The following is a 19,855-nucleotide window of genomic DNA, read 5'->3' on the forward strand; positions in this document are numbered from 1 at the left end:
AACTCAATTGTCTGATGAAAAACGGTGACTCCAGACCTGTCGAACGTTCCCAAAAAGGTCAAAATGGATGAAATTGAAGAATTTAATCTTTTGACTCTGAATGATTGTTGGATGTGAATTATGACTTTTTCAACTAAAATAAGTGTGTTTAAAGTTATTTCTGTGCCTGAAATTGGTCAAAATTGAAGCTTTTGAGTAAGCAAAACTCTGTAAAACTGGCAATTATGGTCACTGTGAGGGTTTAAAAAGTGGTTATCCAACATGAGGCACGATCCAATTGACATTTTGAATTATTTTTGGTACAGTCCAAAAAATCAATTTTATGATGAAAAACGATGACTCCGGACCTGTCGAATGTTCCCAAAAAGGTCAATATGGATGAAATTTTAACATTTAATCTTTTGACTCTAAATGACTGTTGGGTGTGAATTATGACTTTTTCAACTAAAATAAGTGTGTTTAAAGTCATTTCTGTGCCTGAAATTGCTCAAAATTGAAGATTTTGAGTAAGCAAAACTCTGTAAAAATGGCAATTTTGGTCACTGTGATGGTTTAAAAATATGGTTATCCAACATGAGGCACGATCCAATTGACATTTTGATTTATTTTTGGTACAGTCCAAAAAATCAATTTTCTGATGAAAAACGATGACTCCGGACCTGTCAAACGCTCCCAAAATAGTCAATATGGATGAAATTTTAACATTTAATCTTTTGACTCTAAATGTCTGTTGGATGTGAATTATGACTTTTTCAACTAAAATAATTGTGTTTAAAGTAATTTCTCTGCCTGAAACTGGTCAAAATTGAAGCTTTTGAGTAAGCAAAACTCTGTAAAACTGGCAATTATGGTCACTGTGAGGGTTTAAAAAGTGGTTATCCAACATGAGGCACGATCCAATTGATATTTTGAATCATTTTTGGTACAGTACAAAAAATCCATTTTCTGATGAGAAACGATGACTCCGGACCTGCCAAACGTTCCCAAAATGGTCAATATGGATGAAATTTTAACATTTAACCTTTTGACTCTAAATGACTGTTCGATGTGAATTATGACTTTTTCAACTAAAATAATTGTGTTTAAAGTCATTTCTGTGCCTGAAATTGGTCAATATTTAAGATTTTGAGAAAGCAAAACTCTGTAAAAATTGCAATTTTGGTCACTGTGAGGGTTTCAAAAGTGGTTATTCAACATGAGGCACGATCCAATTGACATTTTGAATCATTTTTGGTACAGTCCAAAAAATCAATTTTCTGATGAAAAACGATGACTCTGGACCTGTCGAATGTTCCCAAAAAGGTCAATATGGATGAAATTTTAACATTTAATCTTTTGACTCTAAATGACTGTTGGATGTGAATTATGACTTTTTCAACTAAAATAAGTGTGTTTAAAGTCATTTCTGTGCCTGAAATTGCTCAAAATTGAAGATTTTGAGTAAGCAAAACTCTGTAAAAATGGCAATTTTGGTCACTGTGATGGTTTAAAAATATGGTTATCCAACATGAGGCACGATCCAATTGACATTTTGATTTATTTTTGGTACAGTCCAAAAAATCAATTTTCTGATGAAAAACGATGACTCCGGACCTGTCAAACGCTCCCAAAATGGTCAATATGGATGAAATTTTAACATTTAATCTTTTGACTCTAAATGTCTGTTGGATGTGAATTATGACTTTTTCAACTAAAATAAGTGTGTTTAAAGTCATTTCTGTGCCTGAAATTGCTCAAAATTGAAGCTTTTGAGTAAGCAAAACTCTGTAAAACTGGCAATTATGGTCACTGTGAGGGTTTAAGAAGTGGTTATTCAACATGAGGCACGATCCAATTGACATTTTGAATCATTTTTGGTACAGTTCAAAAAATCAATTTTCTGATCAAAAACGATGACTCTGGACCTGTCGAACGTTCCCAAAATGGACAATATAGATGAAATTGTAGCATTTAATCTTTTGACTCTGAATGATTGTTGGACGTGAAATATGACTTTTTCAACTAAAATAAGTGTGTTTAAAGTTATTTCTGTGCCTGAAATTGGTCAAAATTGAAGCTTTTGAGTAAACAAAACTCTGTAAAAATGGCAATTTTGGTCACTGTAAGGGTTTAAAAATGTGGTTATCCAACATGAGGCACGATCCAATTGACATTTTGAATTATTTTTGGTACAGTCCAAAAAACTCAATTGTCTGATGAAAAACGGTAACTCCGGACCTGTCGAACGTTCCCAAAATGGTCAATATGGATGAAATTTTAACATTTAATCTTTTGACTCTAAATGTCTGTTGGATGTGAATTATGACTTTTTCAACTAAAATAAGTGTGTTTAAAGTCATTTCTGTGCCTGAAATTGCTCAAAATTGAAGCTTTTGAGTAAGCAAAACTCTGTAAAACTGGCAATTATGGTCACTGTGAGGGTTTAAGAAGTGGTTATTCAACATGAGGCACGATCCAATTGACATTTTGAATCATTTTTGGTACAGTTCAAAAAATCAATTTTCTGATCAAAAACGATGACTCTGGACCTGTCGAACGTTCCCAAAATGGACAATATAGATGAAATTGTAGCATTTAATCTTTTGACTCTGAATGATTGTTGGACGTGAAATATGACTTTTTCAACTAAAATAAGTGTGTTTAAAGTTATTTCTGTGCCTGAAATTGGTCAAAATTGAAGCTTTTGAGTAAACAAAACTCTGTAAAAATGGCAATTTTGGTCACTGTAAGGGTTTAAAAATGTGGTTATCCAACATGAGGCACGATCCAATTGACATTTTGAATTATTTTTGGTACAGTCCAAAAAACTCAATTGTCTGATGAAAAACGGTAACTCCGGACCTGTCGAACGTTCCCAAAATGGTCAATATGGATGAAATTTTAACATTTAATCTTTTGACTCTAAATGACTGTTGGATGTGAATTATGACTTTTTCAACTAAAATAAGTGTGTTTAAAGTCATTTCTGTGCCTGAAATTGCTCAAAATTGAAGCTTTTGAGTAAGCAAAACTCTGTAAAAATGGCAATTTTGGTCACTGTGAGGGTTTAAAAATGTGGTTATCCAACATGATGCACGATCCAATTGACATTTTGAATTATTTTTGGTACAGTCCAAAAAATCAATTGTCTGATGAGAAACGATGACTCCGGACCTGCCAAACGTTCCCAAAAGGGTCAATATGGATGACATTTTAACATTTAACCTTTTGACTCTAAATGACTGTTCGATGTGAATTATGACTTTTTCAACTAAAATAAGTGTGTTTAAAGTCATTTCTGTGGCTGAAATTGCTCAAAATTGAAGCTTTTGAGTAAGTAAAACTCTGTAAAACTGGCAATTATGGTCACTGTGAGGGTTTAAGAAGTGGTTATTCAACATGAGGCACGATCCAATTGACATTTTGAATCATTTTTGGTACAGTTCAAATAATCCATTTTCTGATCAAAAACGATGACTCTGGACCTGTCGAACGTTCCCAAAATGGACAATATGGATGAAATTGTAGCATTTAATCTTTTGACTCTGAATGATTGTTGGACGTGAAATATGACTTTTTCAACTAAAATAAGTGTGTTTAAAGTTATTTCTGTGCCTGAAATTGGTCAAAATTGAAGCTTTTGAGTAAGCAAAACTCTGTAAAACTGGCAATTATGGTCACTGTGAGGGTTTAAAAAGTGGTTATCCAACATGAGGCACGATCCAATTGACATTTTGGATCATTTTTGGTACAGTTCAAAAAAATCAATTTTCTGATCAAAAACGAGGACTGTCGAAAGTTCCCAAAATGGTCAAAATGGATGAAATTGAAGCATTTAATCTTTTGACTCTGAATGATTGTTGGATGTGAATTATGACTTTTTCAACTAAAATAAGTGTGTTTAAAGTTATTTTTGTGCCTGAAATTGGTCAAAATTGAAGCTTTAGAGTAAGCAAAACTCTGTAAAACTGGCAATTATGGTCGCTCTGAGGGTTTAAAAAGTGGTTATCCAACATGAGGCACGATCCAATTGACATTTTGAATCATTTTTGGTACAGTCCAAAAAAATCAGTTTTCGGATGAAAAACGATGACTCCAGGCCTGTCGAACATTCCCAAAATGGTCAATATGGATGAAATTTTCATATTTAATCTTTTGACTCTAAATGACTGTTGGATGTGAATTATGACTTTTTCAACAGAAATAAGTGTGTTTAAAGTCATTTCTGTGCCTGAAATTGCTCAAAATTGAAGCTTCTGAGTAAGCAAAACTCTATAAAAATGGCAATTTTGGTCACTGTGAGGGTTTAAAAATGTATTTATCCAACATGAGGCACGATCCAATTGACATTTTGTATTATTTTTGGTACAGTCCAAAAAATCAATTTTCTGATGAAAAACGATGACTCTGGACCTGTCAAACGCTCCCAAAATGGTCAATATGGATGAAATTTTAACATTTATTCTTTAGACTCTAAATGACTGTTGGATGTGAATTATGACTTTTTCAACTAAAATAATTGTGTTTAAAGTAATTTCTGTGCCTGAAATTGGTCAATATTTAAGATTTTGAGTAAGCAAAACTCTGTAAAAATTGCAATTTTGGTCACTGTGTTGGTTTCAAAAGTGGTTATTCAACATGAGGCACGATCCAATTGACATTTTGAATCATTTTTGGTACAGTCCAAAAAACTCAATTGTCTGATGAAAAACGGTGACTCCAGACCTGTCGAACGTTCCCAAAAAGGTCAAAATGGATGAAATTGAAGAATTTAATCTTTTGACTCTGAATGATTGTTGGATGTGAATTATGACTTTTTCAACTAAAATAAGTGTGTTTAAAGTTATTTCTGTGCCTGAAATTGGTCAAAATTGAAGCTTTTGAGTAAGCAAAACTCTGTAAAACTGGCAATTATGGTCACTGTGAGGGTTTAAAAAGTGGTTATCCAACATGAGGCACGATCCAATTGACATTTTGAATTATTTTTGGTACAGTCCAAAAAATCAATTTTATGATGAAAAACGATGACTCCGGACCTGTCGAATGTTCCCAAAAAGGTCAATATGGATGAAATTTTAACATTTAATCTTTTGACTCTAAATGACTGTTGGGTGTGAATTATGACTTTTTCAACTAAAATAAGTGTGTTTAAAGTCATTTCTGTGCCTGAAATTGCTCAAAATTGAAGATTTTGAGTAAGCAAAACTCTGTAAAAATGGCAATTTTGGTCACTGTGATGGTTTAAAAATATGGTTATCCAACATGAGGCACGATCAAATTGACATTTTGATTTATTTTTGGTACAGTCCAAAAAATCAATTTTCTGATGAAAAACGATGACTCCGGACCTGTCAAACGCTCCCAAAATGGTCAATATGGATGAAATTTTAACATTTAATCTTTTGACTCTAAATGACTGTTGGATGTGAATTATGACTTTTTCAACTAAAATAAGTGTGTTTAAAGTCATTTCTGTGCCTGAAATTGATCAAAATTGAAGATTTTGAGTAAGCAAAACTCTGTAAAAATTGCAATTTTGGTCACTGTGAGGGTTTAAAAAGTGGTTATCCAACATGAGGCACGATCCAATTGACATTTTGAATCATTTTTGGTACAGGTAAAAAAATCAATTTTCTGATCACAAACGATGACTGTCGAACGTTCCCAAAATGGTCAAAATGGATGAAATTCAAGCATTTAATCTTTTGACTCTGAATGATTGTTGGATGTGAATTATGACTTTTTCAACTAAAATAAGTGTGTTTAAAGTTATTTCTGTGCCTGAAATTGGTCAAAATTGAAGCTTTTGAGTAAGCAAAACGCTGTAAAACTGGCTATTATGGTCACTGTGAGGGTTTAAAAAGTGGTTATCCAACATGAGGCACGATCCAATTGACATTTTGAATCAGTTTTGGTACAGTCCAAAAAATCAGTTTTCTGATGAAAAACGATGACTCCGGGCCTGTCGAACGTTCCCAAAATGGTCAATATGGATGAAATTTTCACATTTAATCTTTTGACTCTAAATGACTGTTGGATGTGAGTTATTACTTTCTCAACTAAAATAAGTGTGTTTAAAGTCATTTCTGTGCCTGAAAATTGGTCAAAATTGAAGATTTTGAGTGAGCAAAACTCTGTAAAAATTGCAATTTTGGTCACTGTGAGGGTTTAAAAAGTGGTTATCCAACATGAGGCACGATCCAATTGACATTTTGAATCATTTTTGGTACAGTCCAAAAAATCAGTTTTCTGATGAAAAACGATGACTCCAGGACTGTCGAACATTCCCAAAATGGTCAATATGGATGACATTTTCACATTTAATCTTTTGACTCTAAATGACTGTTGGATGTGAATTATGACTTTTTCAACAAAAATAAGTGTGTTTAAAGTCAAATCTGGGCCTGAAATTGGTCAAAATTGAAGATTTTGAGTAAGCAAAACTCTGTAAAACTGGCAATTATGGTCACTGTGAGGGTTTAAGAAGTGGTTATTCAACATGAGGCACGATCCAATTGACATTTTGAATCATTTTTGGTACAGTTCAAAAAATCAATTTTCTGATCAAAAACGATGACTCTGGACCTGTCGAACGTTCCCAAAATGGACAATATGGATGAAATTGTAGCATTTAATCTTTTGACTCTGAATGATTGTTGGACGTGAAATATGACTTTTTCAACTAAAATAAGTGTGTTTAAAGTTATTTCTGTGCCTGAAATTGGTCAAAATTGAAGCTTTTGAGTAAACAAAACTCTGTAAAAATGGCAATTTTGGTCACTGTAAGGGTTTAAAAATGTGGTTATCCAACATGAGGCACGATCCAATTGACATTTTGAATTATTTTTGGTACAGTCCAAAAAACTCAATTGTCTGATGAAAAACGGTAACTCCGGACCTGTCGAAAGTTCCCAAAATGGTCAATATGGATGAAATTTTAACATTTAATCTTTTGACTCTAAATGACTGTTGGATGTGAATTATGACTTTTTCAACTAAAATAAGTGTGTTTAAAGTCATTTCTGTGCCTGAAATTGCTCAAAATTGAAGCTTTTGAGTAAGCAAAACTCTGTAAAAATGGCAATTTTGGTCACTGTGAGGGTTTAAAAATGTGGTTATCCAACATGATGCACGATCCAATTGACATTTTGAATTATTTTTGGTACAGTCCAAAAAATCAATTGTCTGATGAGAAACGATGACTCCGGACCTGCCAAACGTTCCCAAAAGGGTCAATATGGATGACATTTTAACATTTAACCTTTTGACTCTAAATGACTGTTCGATGTGAATTATGACTTTTTCAACTAAAATAAGTGTGTTTAAAGTCATTTCTGTGGCTGAAATTGCTCAAAATTGAAGCTTTTGAGTAAGTAAAACTCTGTAAAACTGGCAATTATGGTCACTGTGAGGGTTTAAGAAGTGGTTATTCAACATGAGGCACGATCCAATTGACATTTTGAATCATTTTTGGTACAGTTCAAATAATCCATTTTCTGATCAAAAACGATGACTCTGGACCTGTCGAACGTTCCCAAAATGGACAATATGGATGAAATTGTAGCATTTAATCTTTTGACTCTGAATGATTGTTGGACGTGAAATATGACTTTTTCAACTAAAATAAGTGTGTTTAAAGTTATTTCTGTGCCTGAAATTGGTCAAAATTGAAGCTTTTGAGTAAGCAAAACTCTGTAAAACTGGCAATTATGGTCACTGTGAGGGTTTAAAAAGTGGTTATCCAACATGAGGCACGATCCAATTGACATTTTGAATCATTTTTGGTACAGTCCAAAAAACTCAATTGTCTGATGAAAAACGGTGACTCCAGACCTGTCGAACGTTCCCAAAAAGGTCAAAATGGATGAAATTGAAGAATTTAATCTTTTGACTCTGAATGATTGTTGGATGTGAATTATGACTTTTTCAACTAAAATAAGTGTGTTTAAAGTTATTTCTGTGCCTGAAATTGGTCAAAATTGAAGCTTTTGAGTAAGCAAAACTCTGTAAAACTGGCAATTATGGTCACTGTGAGGGTTTAAAAAGTGGTTATCCAACATGAGGCACAATCAAATTGACATTTTGAATTATTTTTGGTACAGTCCAAAAAATCAATTTTATGATGAAAAACGATGACTCCGGACCTGCCAAACGTTCCCAAAATGGTCAATATGGATGAAATTTTAACATTTAATCTTTTGACTCTAAATGACTGTTCAATGTGAATTATGACTTTTTCAACTAAAATAATTGTGTTTAAAGTCATTTCTGTGCCTGAAATTGCTCAAAATTGAAGATTTTGAGTAAGCAAAACTCTGTAAAAATTGCAATTTTGGTCACTGTGAGGGTTTAAAAAGTGGTTATCCAACATGAGGCACGATCCAATTGACATTTTGAATCATTTTTGGTACAGTCCAAAAAACTCAATTGTCTGATGAAAAACGGTGACTCCAGACCTGTCGAACGTTCCCAAAAAGGTCAAAATGGATGAAATTGAAGAATTTAATCTTTTGACTCTGAATGATTGTTGGATGTGAATTATGACTTTTTCAACTAAAATAAGTGTGTTTAAAGTTATTTCTGTGCCTGAAATTGGTCAAAATTGAAGCTTTTGAGTAAGCAAAACTCTGTAAAACTGGCAATTATGGTCACTGTGAGGGTTTAAAAAGTGGTTATCCAACATGAGGCACAATCAAATTGACATTTTGAATTATTTTTGGTACAGTCCAAAAAATCAATTTTATGATGAAAAACGATGACTCCGGACCTGCCAAACGTTCCCAAAATGGTCAATATGGATGAAATTTTAACATTTAATCTTTTGACTCTAAATGACTGTTCAATGTGAATTATGACTTTTTCAACTAAAATAATTGTGTTTAAAGTCATTTCTGTGCCTGAAATTGCTCAAAATTGAAGATTTTGAGTAAGCAAAACTCTGTAAAAATGGCAATTTTGGTCACTGTGATGGTTTAAAAATATGGTTATCCAACATGAGGCACGATCCAATTGACATTTTGATTTATTTTTGGTACAGTCCAAAAAATCAATTTTCTGATGAAAAACGATGACTCCGGACCTGTCAAACGCTCCCAAAATGGTCAATATGGATGAAATTTTAACATTTAATCTTTTGACTCTAAATGACTGTTGGATGTGAATTATGACTTTTTCAACTAAAATAAGTGTGTTTAAAGTCATTTCTGTGCCTGAAATTGATCAAAATTGAAGATTTTGAGTAAGCAAAACTCTGTAAAAATTGCAATTTTGGTCACTGTGAGGGTTTAAAAAGTGGTTATCCAACATGAGGCACGATCCAATTGACATTTTGAATCATTTTTGGTACAGGTAAAAAAATCAATTTTCTGATCACAAACGATGACTGTCGAACGTTCCCAAAATGGTCAAAATGGATGAAATTCAAGCATTTAATCTTTTGACTCTGAATGATTGTTGGATGTGAATTATGACTTTTTCAACTAAAATAAGTGTGTTTAAAGTTATTTCTGTGCCTGAAATTGGTCAAAATTGAAGCTTTTGAGTAAGCAAAACGCTGTAAAACTGGCAATTATGGTCACTGTGAGGGTTTAAAAAGTGGTTATCCAACATGAGGCACGATCCAATTGACATTTTGAATCAGTTTTGGTACAGTCCAAAAAATCAGTTTTCTGATGAAAAACGATGACTCCGGGCCTGTCGAACGTTCCCAAAATGGTCAATATGGATGAAATTTTCACATTTAATCTTTTGACTCTAAATGACTGTTGGATGTGAGTTATTACTTTCTCAACTAAAATAAGTGTGTTTAAAGTCATTTCTGTGCCTGAAAATTGGTCAAAATTGAAGATTTTGAGTGAGCAAAACTCTGTAAAAATTGCAATTTTGGTCACTGTGAGGGTTTAAAAAGTGGTTATCCAACATGAGGCACGATCCAATTGACATTTTGAATCATTTTTGGTACAGTCCAAAAAATCAGTTTTCTGATGAAAAACGATGACTCCAGGACTGTCGAACATTCCCAAAATGGTCAATATGGATGACATTTTCACATTTAATCTTTTGACTCTAAATGACTGTTGGATGTGAATTATGACTTTTTCAACAAAAATAAGTGTGTTTAAAGTCAAATCTGGGCCTGAAATTGGTCAAAATTGAAGATTTTGAGTAAGCAAAACTCTGTAAAAATTGCAATTTTGGTCACTGTGAGGGTTTAAAAAGTGGTTATCCAACATGAGGCACGATCCAATTGATATTTTGAATTATTTTTGGTACAGTACAAAAAATCCATTTTCTGATCAAAAACGATGACTCCGGACCTGTCGAACGTTCCCAAAATGGTCAAAATGGATTAAATTGTAGCATTTAATCTTTTGACTCTGAATGATTGTTGGACGTGAAATATGACTTTTTCAACTAAAATAAGTGTGTTTAAAGTTATTTCTGTGCCTGAAATTGGTCAAAATTGAAGCATTTGAGTAAGCAAAACTCTGTAAAACTGGCAATTATGGTCACTGTGAGGGTTTCAAAAGTGGTTATTCAACATGAGGCACGATCCAATTGACATTTTGAATTATTTTTGGTACAGTCCAAAAAACAATTTTCTGATGAAAAACGATGACTCCGGACCCGTCGCACGTTCCCTAAATGGTCAATATGGATGAAATTTTAACATTTCATCTTTTGACTCTAAATGACTGTTGGATGTGAATTATGACTTTTTCAACAAAATTTTTTTTGTGTATAAAGTAATTTCTGTGCCTGAAATTGGTCAAAATTGAAGCGTTTGAGTAAGCAAAACTCTGTAAAAATGGCAATTATGGTCACTGTGAGGGGTTTAAAAGGTGGTTATTCAACATGAGGCACAATCCAATTGACATTTTGAATCATTTTTGGTACAGTCCAAAAAATCAATTTTATGATGAAAAGCGATGACTCCGGACCTGTCGAACGTTCCCAAAATGGTCAATATGGATGAAATTTTAACATTTAATCTTTGACTCTAAATGACTGTTGGATGTGAATTATGACTTTTTCAACTAAAATAAGTGTGTTTAAAGTCATTTCTGTGCCTGAAATTGGTCAAAATTGAAGCTTTTGAGTAAGCAAAACTCTGTAAAACTGGCAATTTTGGTCACTGTGAGGGTTTAAAAAGTGGTTATCCAACATGAGGCACGATCCAATTGACATTTTGAATCATTTTTGGTACAGTTAAAAAAATCAATTTTCTGATCAAAAACGAGGACTGTCGAACGTTCCCAAAATGGTCAAAATGGATGAAATTGAAGCATTTAATCTTTTGACTCTGAATGATTGTTGGATGTGAATTATGACTTTTTCAACTAAAATAAGTGTGTTTAAAGTTATTTTTGTGCCTGAAATTGGTCAAAATTGAAGCTTTAGAGTAAGCAAAACTCTGTAAAACTGGCAATTATGGTCACTCTGAGGGTTTAAAAAGTGGTTATCCAACATGAGGCACGATCCAATTGACATTTTGATTTATTTTTGGTACAGTCCAAAAAATCAATTTTCTGATGAAAAACGATGACTCCGGACCTGTCAAACGCTCCCAAAATGGTCAATATGGATGAAATTTTAACATTTAATCTTTTGACTCTAAATGTCTGTTGGATGTGAATTATGACTTTTTCAACTAAAATAAGTGTGTTTAAAGTCATTTCTGTGCCTGAAATTGCTCAAAATTGAAGCTTTTGAGTAAGCAAAACTCTGTAAAACTGGCAATTATGGTCACTGTGAGGGTTTAAGAAGTGGTTATTCAACATGAGGCACGATTCAATTGACATTTTGAATCATTTTTGGTACAGTTCAAAAAATCAATTTTCTGATCAAAAAGATGACTCTGGACCTGTCGAACGTTCCCAAAATGGACAATATGGATGAAATTGTAGCATTTAATCTTTTGACTCTGAATGATTGTTGGACGTGAAATATGACTTTTTCAACTAAAATAAGTGTGTTTAAAGTTATTTCTGTGCCTGAAATTGGTCAAAATTGAAGCTTTTGAGTAAACAAAACTCTGTAAAAATGGCAATTTTGGTCACTGTAAGGGTTTAAAAATGTGGTTATCCAACATGAGGCACGATCCAATTGACATTTTGAATTATTTTTGGTACAGTCCAAAAAACTCAATTGTCTGATGAAAAACGGTAACTCCGGACCTGTCGAACGTTCCCAAAATGGTCAATATGGATGAAATTTTAACATTTAATCTTTTGACTCTAAATGACTGTTGGATGTGAATTATGACTTTTTCAACTAAAATAAGTGTGTTTAAAGTCATTTCTGTGCCTGAAATTGATCAAAATTGAAGATTTTGAGTAAGCAAAACTCTGTAAAAATTGCAATTTTGGTCACTGTGAGGGTTTAAAAAGTGGTTATCCAACATGAGGCACGATCCAATTGACATTTTGAATCATTTTTGGTACAGGTAAAAAAATCAATTTTCTGATCACAAACGATGACTGTCGAACGTTCCCAAAATGGTCAAAATGGATGAAATTCAAGCATTTAATCTTTTGACTCTGAATGATTGTTGGATGTGAATTATGACTTTTTCAACTAAAATAAGTGTGTTTAAAGTTATTTCTGTGCCTGAAATTGGTCAAAATTGAAGCTTTTGAGTAAGCAAAACGCTGTAAAACTGGCAATTATGGTCACTGTGAGGGTTTAAAAAGTGGTTATCCAACATGAGGCACGATCCAATTGACATTTTGAATCAGTTTTGGTACAGTCCAAAAAATCAGTTTTCTGATGAAAAACGATGACTCCGGGCCTGTCGAACGTTCCCAAAATGGTCAATATGGATGAAATTTTCACATTTAATCTTTTGACTCTAAATGACTGTTGGATGTGAGTTATTACTTTCTCAACTAAAATAAGTGTGTTTAAAGTCATTTCTGTGCCTGAAAATTGGTCAAAATTGAAGATTTTGAGTAAGCAAAACTCTGTAAAAATTGCAATTTTGGTCACTGTGAGGGTTTAAAAAGTGGTTATCCAACATGAGGCACGATCCAATTGATATTTTGAATTATTTTTGGTACAGTACAAAAAATCCATTTTCTGATCAAAAACGATGACTCCGGACCTGTCGAACGTTCCCAAAATGGTCAAAATGGATTAAATTGTAGCATTTAATCTTTTGACTCTGAATGATTGTTGGATGTGAATTATGACTTTTTCAACTAAAATAAGTGTGTTTAAAGTTATTTCTGTGCCTGAAAATTGGTGAAAATTGAAGCTTTTGAGTAAGCAAAACTCTGTAAAAATGGCAATTTTGGTCACTGTGAGGGTTTAAAAATGTGGTTATCCAACATGATGCACGATCCAATTGACATTTTGAATTATTTTTGTTACAGTCCAAAAAATCAATTGTCTGATGAGAAACGATGACTCCGGACCTGCCAAATGTTCCCAAAATGGTCAATATGGATGACATTTTAACATTTAACCTTTTGACTCTAAATGACTGTTCGATGTGAATTATGACTTTTTCAACTAAAATAAGTGTGTTTAAAGTCATTTCTGTGGCTGAAATTGCTCAAAATTGAAGCTTTTGAGTAATAAAACTCTGTAAAACTGGCAATTATGGTCACTGTGAGGGTTTAAGAAGTGGTTATTCAACATGAGGCACGATCCAATTGACATTTTGAATCATTTTTGGTGCAGTTCAAAAAATCCATTTTCTGATCAAAAACGATGACTCTGGACCTGTCGAACGTTCCCAAAATGGACAATATGGATGAAATTTTAGCATTTAATCTTTTGACTCTGAATGATTGTTGGACGTGAAATATGACTTTTTCAACTAAAATAAGTGTGTTTAAAGTTATTTCTGTGCCTGAAATTGGTCAAAATTGAAGCATTTGAGTAAGCAAAACTCTGTAAAACTGGCAATTATGGTCACTGTGAGGGTTTAAAAAGTGGTTATCGAACATGAGGCACGATCCAATTGACATTTTGAATCATTGTTGGTACAGTTAAAAAAATCAATTTTCTGATCAAAAACGAGGACTGTCGAACGTTCCCAAAATGGTCAAAATGGATGAAATTGAAGCATTTAATCTTTTGACTCTGAATGATTGTTGGATGTGAATTATGACTTTTTCAACTAAAATAAGTGTGTTTAAAGTTATTTTTGTGCCTGAAATTGGTCAAAATTGAAGCTTTAGAGTAAGCAAAACTCTGTAAAACTGGCAATTATGGTCACTCTGAGGGTTTAAAAAGTGGTTATTCAACATGAGGCACGATCCAATTGACATTTTGAATTCTTTTTGGTACAGTCCAAAAAACAATTTTCTGATGAAAAACGATGACTCCGGACCCGTCGCACGTTCCCTAAATGGTCAATATGGATGAAATTTTAACATTTAATCTTTTGACTCTAAATGACTGTTGGGTGTGAATTATGACTTTTTCAACTGAAATAATTGTGTTTAAAGTAATTTCTCTGCCTGAAATTGGTCAAAATTGAAGCTTTTGAGTAAGCAAAACTCTGTAAAAAGGGCAAATATGGTCACTGTGAGGGGTTTAAAAGGTGGTTATTTAACATGAGGCACAATCCAATTGACATTTTGAATAATTTTTGGTTCAGTCCAAAAAATCAATCGTCTGATGAAAAACGATGACTCCGGACCCGTCGCACGTTCCCTAAATGGTCAATATGGATGAAATTTTAACATTTAATCTTTTGACTCTAAATGACTGTTCGATGTGAATTATGACTTTTTCAACTAAAATAATTGTGTTTAAAGTCATTTCTGTGCCTGAAATTGGTCAATATTTAAGATTTTGAGTAAGCAAAACTCTGTAAAAATTGCAATTTTGGTCACTGTGAGGGTTTCAAAAGTGGTTATTCAACATGAGGCACGATCCAATTGACATTTTGAATCATTTTTGGTACAGTCCAAAAAATCAATTTTCTGATGAAAAACGATGACTCTGGACCTGTCGAATGTTCCCAAAAAGGTCAATATGGATGAAATTTTAACATTTAATCTTTTGACTCTAAATGACTGTTGGATGTGAATTATGACTTTTTCAACTAAAATAAGTGTGTTTAAAGTCATTTCTGTGCCTGAAATTGCTCAAAATTGAAGATTTTGAGTAAGCAAAACTCTGTAAAAATGGCAATTTTGGTCACTGTGAGTGTTTAAAAATGTGGTTATCCAACATGAGGCACGATCCAATTGACATTTTGATTTATTTTTGGTACAGTCCAAAAAATCAATTTTCTGATGAAAAACGATGACTCCGGACCTGTCAAACGCTCCCAAAATAGTCAATATGGATGAAATTTTAACATTTAATCTTTTGACTCTAAATGTCTGTTGGATGTGAATTATGACTTTTTCAACTAAAATAATTGTGTTTAAAGTAATTTCTCTGCCTGAAACTGGTCAAAATTGAAGCTTTTGAGTAAGCAAAACTCTGTAAAACTGGCAATTATGGTCACTGTGAGGGTTTAAAAAGTGGTTATCCAACATGAGGCACGATCCAATTGATATTTTGAATCATTTTTGGTACAGTACAAAAAATCCATTTTCTGATGAGAAACGATGACTCCGGACCTGCCAAACGTTCCCAAAATGGTCAATATGGATGAAATTTTAACATTTAACCTTTTGACTCTAAATGACTGTTCGATGTGAATTATGACTTTTTCAACTAAAATAATTGTGTTTAAAGTCATTTCTGTGCCTGAAATTGGTCAATATTTAAGATTTTGAGAAAGCAAAACTCTGTAAAAATTGCAATTTTGGTCACTGTGAGGGTTTCAAAAGCGGTTATTCAACATGAGGCACGATCCAATTGACATTTTGAATCATTTTTGGTACAGTCCAAAAAATCAATTTTCTGATGAAAAACGATGACTCTGGACCTGTCGCATGTTCCCAAAAAGGTCAATATGGATGAAATTTTAACATTTAATCTTTTGACTCTAAATGACTGTTGGATGTGAATTATGACTTTTTCAACTAAAATAAGTGTGTTTAAAGTCATTTCTGTGCCTGAAATTGCTCAAAATTGAAGATTTTGAGTAAGCAAAACTCTGTAAAAATGGCAATTTTGGTCACTGTGATGGTTTAAAAATATGGTTATCCAACATGAGGCACGATCCAATTGACATTTTGATTTATTTTTGGTACAGTCCAAAAAATCAATTTTCTGATGAAAAACGATGACTCCGGACCTGTCAAACGCTCCCAAAATGGTCAATATGGATGAAATTTTAACATTTAATCTTTTGACTCTAAATGACTGTTGGATGTGAATTATGACTTTTTCAACTAAAATAAGTGTGTTTAAAGTCATTTCTGTGCCTGAAATTGATCAAAATTGAAGATTTTGAGTAAGCAAAACTCTGTAAAAATTGCAATTTTGGTCACTGTGAGGGTTTAAAAAGTGGTTATCCAACATGAGGCACGATCCAATTGACATTTTGAATCATTTTTGGTACAGGTAAAAAAATCAATTTTCTGATCACAAACGATGACTGTCGAACGTTCCCAAAATGGTCAAAATGGATGAAATTCAAGCATTTAATCTTTTGACTCTGAATGATTGTTGGATGTGAATTATGACTTTTTCAACTAAAATAAGTGTGCTTAAAGTTATTTCTGTGCCTGAAATTGGTCAAAATTGAAGCTTTTGAGTAAGCAAAACGCTGTAAAACTGGCAATTATAGTCACTGTGAGGGTTTAAAAAGTGGTTATCCAACATGAGGCACGATCCAATTGACATTTTGAATCAGTTTTGGTACAGTCCAAAAAATCAGTTTTCTGATGAAAAACGATGACTCCGGGCCTGTCGAACGTTCCCAAAATGGTCAATATGGATGAAATTTTCACATTTAATCTTTTGACTCTAAATGACTGTTGGATGTGAGTTATTACTTTCTCAACTAAAATAAGTGTGTTTAAAGTCATTTCTGTGCCTGAAAATTGGTCAAAATTGAAGATTTTGAGTGAGCAAAACTCTGTAAAAATTGCAATTTTGGTCACTGTGAGGGTTTAAAAAGTGGTTATCCAACATGAGGCACGATCCAATTGATATTTTGAATCATTTTTGGTACAGTCCAAAAAATCAGTTTTCTGATGAAAAACGATGACTCCAGGACTGTCGAACATTCCCAAAATGGTCAATATGGATGACATTTTCACATTTATTCTTTTGACTCTAAATGACTGTTGGATGTGAATTATGACTTTTTCAACAAAAATAAGTGTGTTTAAAGTCAAATCTGGGCCTGAAATTGGTCAAAATTGAAGATTTTGAGTAAGCAAAACTCTGTAAAAATTGCAATTTTGGTCACTGTGAGGGTTTAAAAAGTGGTTATCCAACATGAGGCACGATCCAATTGATATTTTGAATTATTTTTGGTACAGTACAAAAAATCCATTTTCTGATCAAAAACGATGACTCCGGACCTGTCGAACGTTCCCAAAATGGTCAAAATGGATTAAATTGTAGCATTTAATCTTTTGACTCTGAATGATTGTTGGATGTGAATTATGACTTTTTCAACTAAAATAAGTGTGTTTAAAGTTATTTCTGTGCCTGAAAATTGGTCAAAATTGAAGCTTTTGAGTAAGCAAAACTCTGTAAAAATGGCAATTTTGGTCACTGTGAGGGTTTAAAAATGTGGTTATCCAACATGATGCACGATCCAATTGACATTTTGAATTATTTTTGTTACAGTCCAAAAAATCAATTGTCTGATGAGAAACGATGACTCCGGACCTGCCAAATGTTCCCAAAATGGTCAATATGGATGACATTTTAACATTTAACCTTTTGACTCTAAATGACTGTTCGATGTGAATTATGACTTTTTCAACTAAAATAAGTGTGTTTAAAGTCATTTCTGTGGCTGAAATTGCTCAAAATTGAAGCTTTTGAGTAAGTAAAACTCTGTAAAACTGGCAATTATGGTCACTGTGAGGGTTTAAGAAGTGGTTATTCAACATGAGGCACGATCCAATTGACATTTTGAATCATTTTTGGTGCAGTTCAAAAAATCCATTTTCTGATCAAAAACGATGACTCTGGACCTGTCGAACGTTCCCAAAATGGACAATATGGATGAAATTTTAGCATTTAATCTTTTGACTCTGAATGATTGTTGGACGTGAAATATGACTTTTTCAACTAAAATAAGTGTGTTTAAAGTTATTTCTGTGCCTGAAATTGGTCAAAATTGAAGCATTTGAGTAAGCAAAACTCTGTAAAACTGGCAATTATGGTCACTGTGAGGGTTTCAAAAGTGGTTATTCAACATGAGGCACGATCCAATTGACATTTTGAATTATTTTTGGTACAGTCCAAAAAACAATTTTCTGATGAAAAACGATGACTCCGGACCAGTCGCACGTTCCCTAAATGGTCAATATGGATGAAATTTTAACATTTCATCTTTTGACTCTAAATGACTGTTGGATGTGAATTATGACTTTTTCAACTAAATTTTTTTTGTGTATAAAGTAATTTCTGTGCCTGAAATTGGTCAAAATTGAAGCGTTTGAGTAAGCAAAACTCTGTAAAAATGGCAATTATGGTCACTGTGAGGGGTTTAAAAGGTGGTTATTCAACATGAGGCACAATCCAATTGACATTTTGAATCATTTTTGGTACAGTCCAAAAAATCAATTTTATGATGAAAAGCGATGACTCCGGACCTGTCGAACGTTCCCAAAATGGTCAATATGGATGAAATTTTAACATTTAATCTTTGACTCTAAATGACTGTTGGATGTGAATTATGACTTTTTCAACTAAAATAAGTGTGTTTAAAGTCATTTCTGTGCCTGAAATTGGTCAAAATTGAAGCTTTTGAGTAAGCAAAACTCTGTAAAAATGGCAATTTTGGTCACTGTGAGGGTTTAAAAAGTGGTTATCCAACATGAGGCACGATCCAATTGACATTTTGAATCATTTTTGGTACAGTTAAAAAAATCAATTTTCTGATCAAAAACGAGGACTGTCGAACGTTCCCAAAATGGTCAAAATGGATGAAATTGAAGCATTTAATCTTTTGACTCTGAATGATTGTTGGATGTGAATTATGACTTTTTCAACTAAAATAAGTGTGTTTAAAGTTATTTTTGTGCCTGAAATTGGTCAAAATTGAAGCTTTAGAGTAAGCAAAACTCTGTAAAACTGGCAATTATGGTCACTCTGAGGGTTTAAAAAGTGGTTATCCAACATGAGGCACGATCCAATTGACATTTTGATTTATTTTTGGTACAGTCCAAAAAATCAATTTTCTGATGAAAAACGATGACTCCTGACCTGTCAAACGCTCCCAAAATGGTCAATATGGATGAAATTTTAACATTTAATCTTTTGACTCTAAATGTCTGTTGGATGTGAATTATGACTTTTTCAACTAAAATAAGTGTGTTTAAAGTCATTTCTGTGCCTGAAATTGCTCAAAATTGAAGCTTTTGAGTAAGCAAAACTCTGTAAAACTGGCAATTATGGTCACTGTGAGGGTTTAAGAAGTGGTTATTCAACATGAGGCACGATTCAATTGACATTTTGAATCATTTTTGGTACAGTTCAAAAAATCAATTTTCTGATCAAAAACGATGAATCTGGACCTGTCGAACGTTCCCAAAATGGACAATATGGATGAAATTGTAGCATTTAATCTTTTGACTCTGAATGATTGTTGGACGTGAAATATGACTTTTTCAACTAAAATAAGTGTGTTTAAAGTTATTTCTGTGCCTGAAATTGGTCAAAATTGAAGCTTTTGAGTAAACAAAACTCTGTAAAAATGGCAATTTTGGTCACTGTTAGGGTTTAAAAATGTGGTTATCCAACATGAGGCACGATCCAATTGACATTTTGAATTATT

This window comes from Lissotriton helveticus, chromosome 2_1, assembly GCF_964261635.1.
Source record: "Lissotriton helveticus chromosome 2_1, aLisHel1.1, whole genome shotgun sequence".
Taxonomy (NCBI): Eukaryota; Metazoa; Chordata; class Amphibia; order Caudata; family Salamandridae; genus Lissotriton; species Lissotriton helveticus.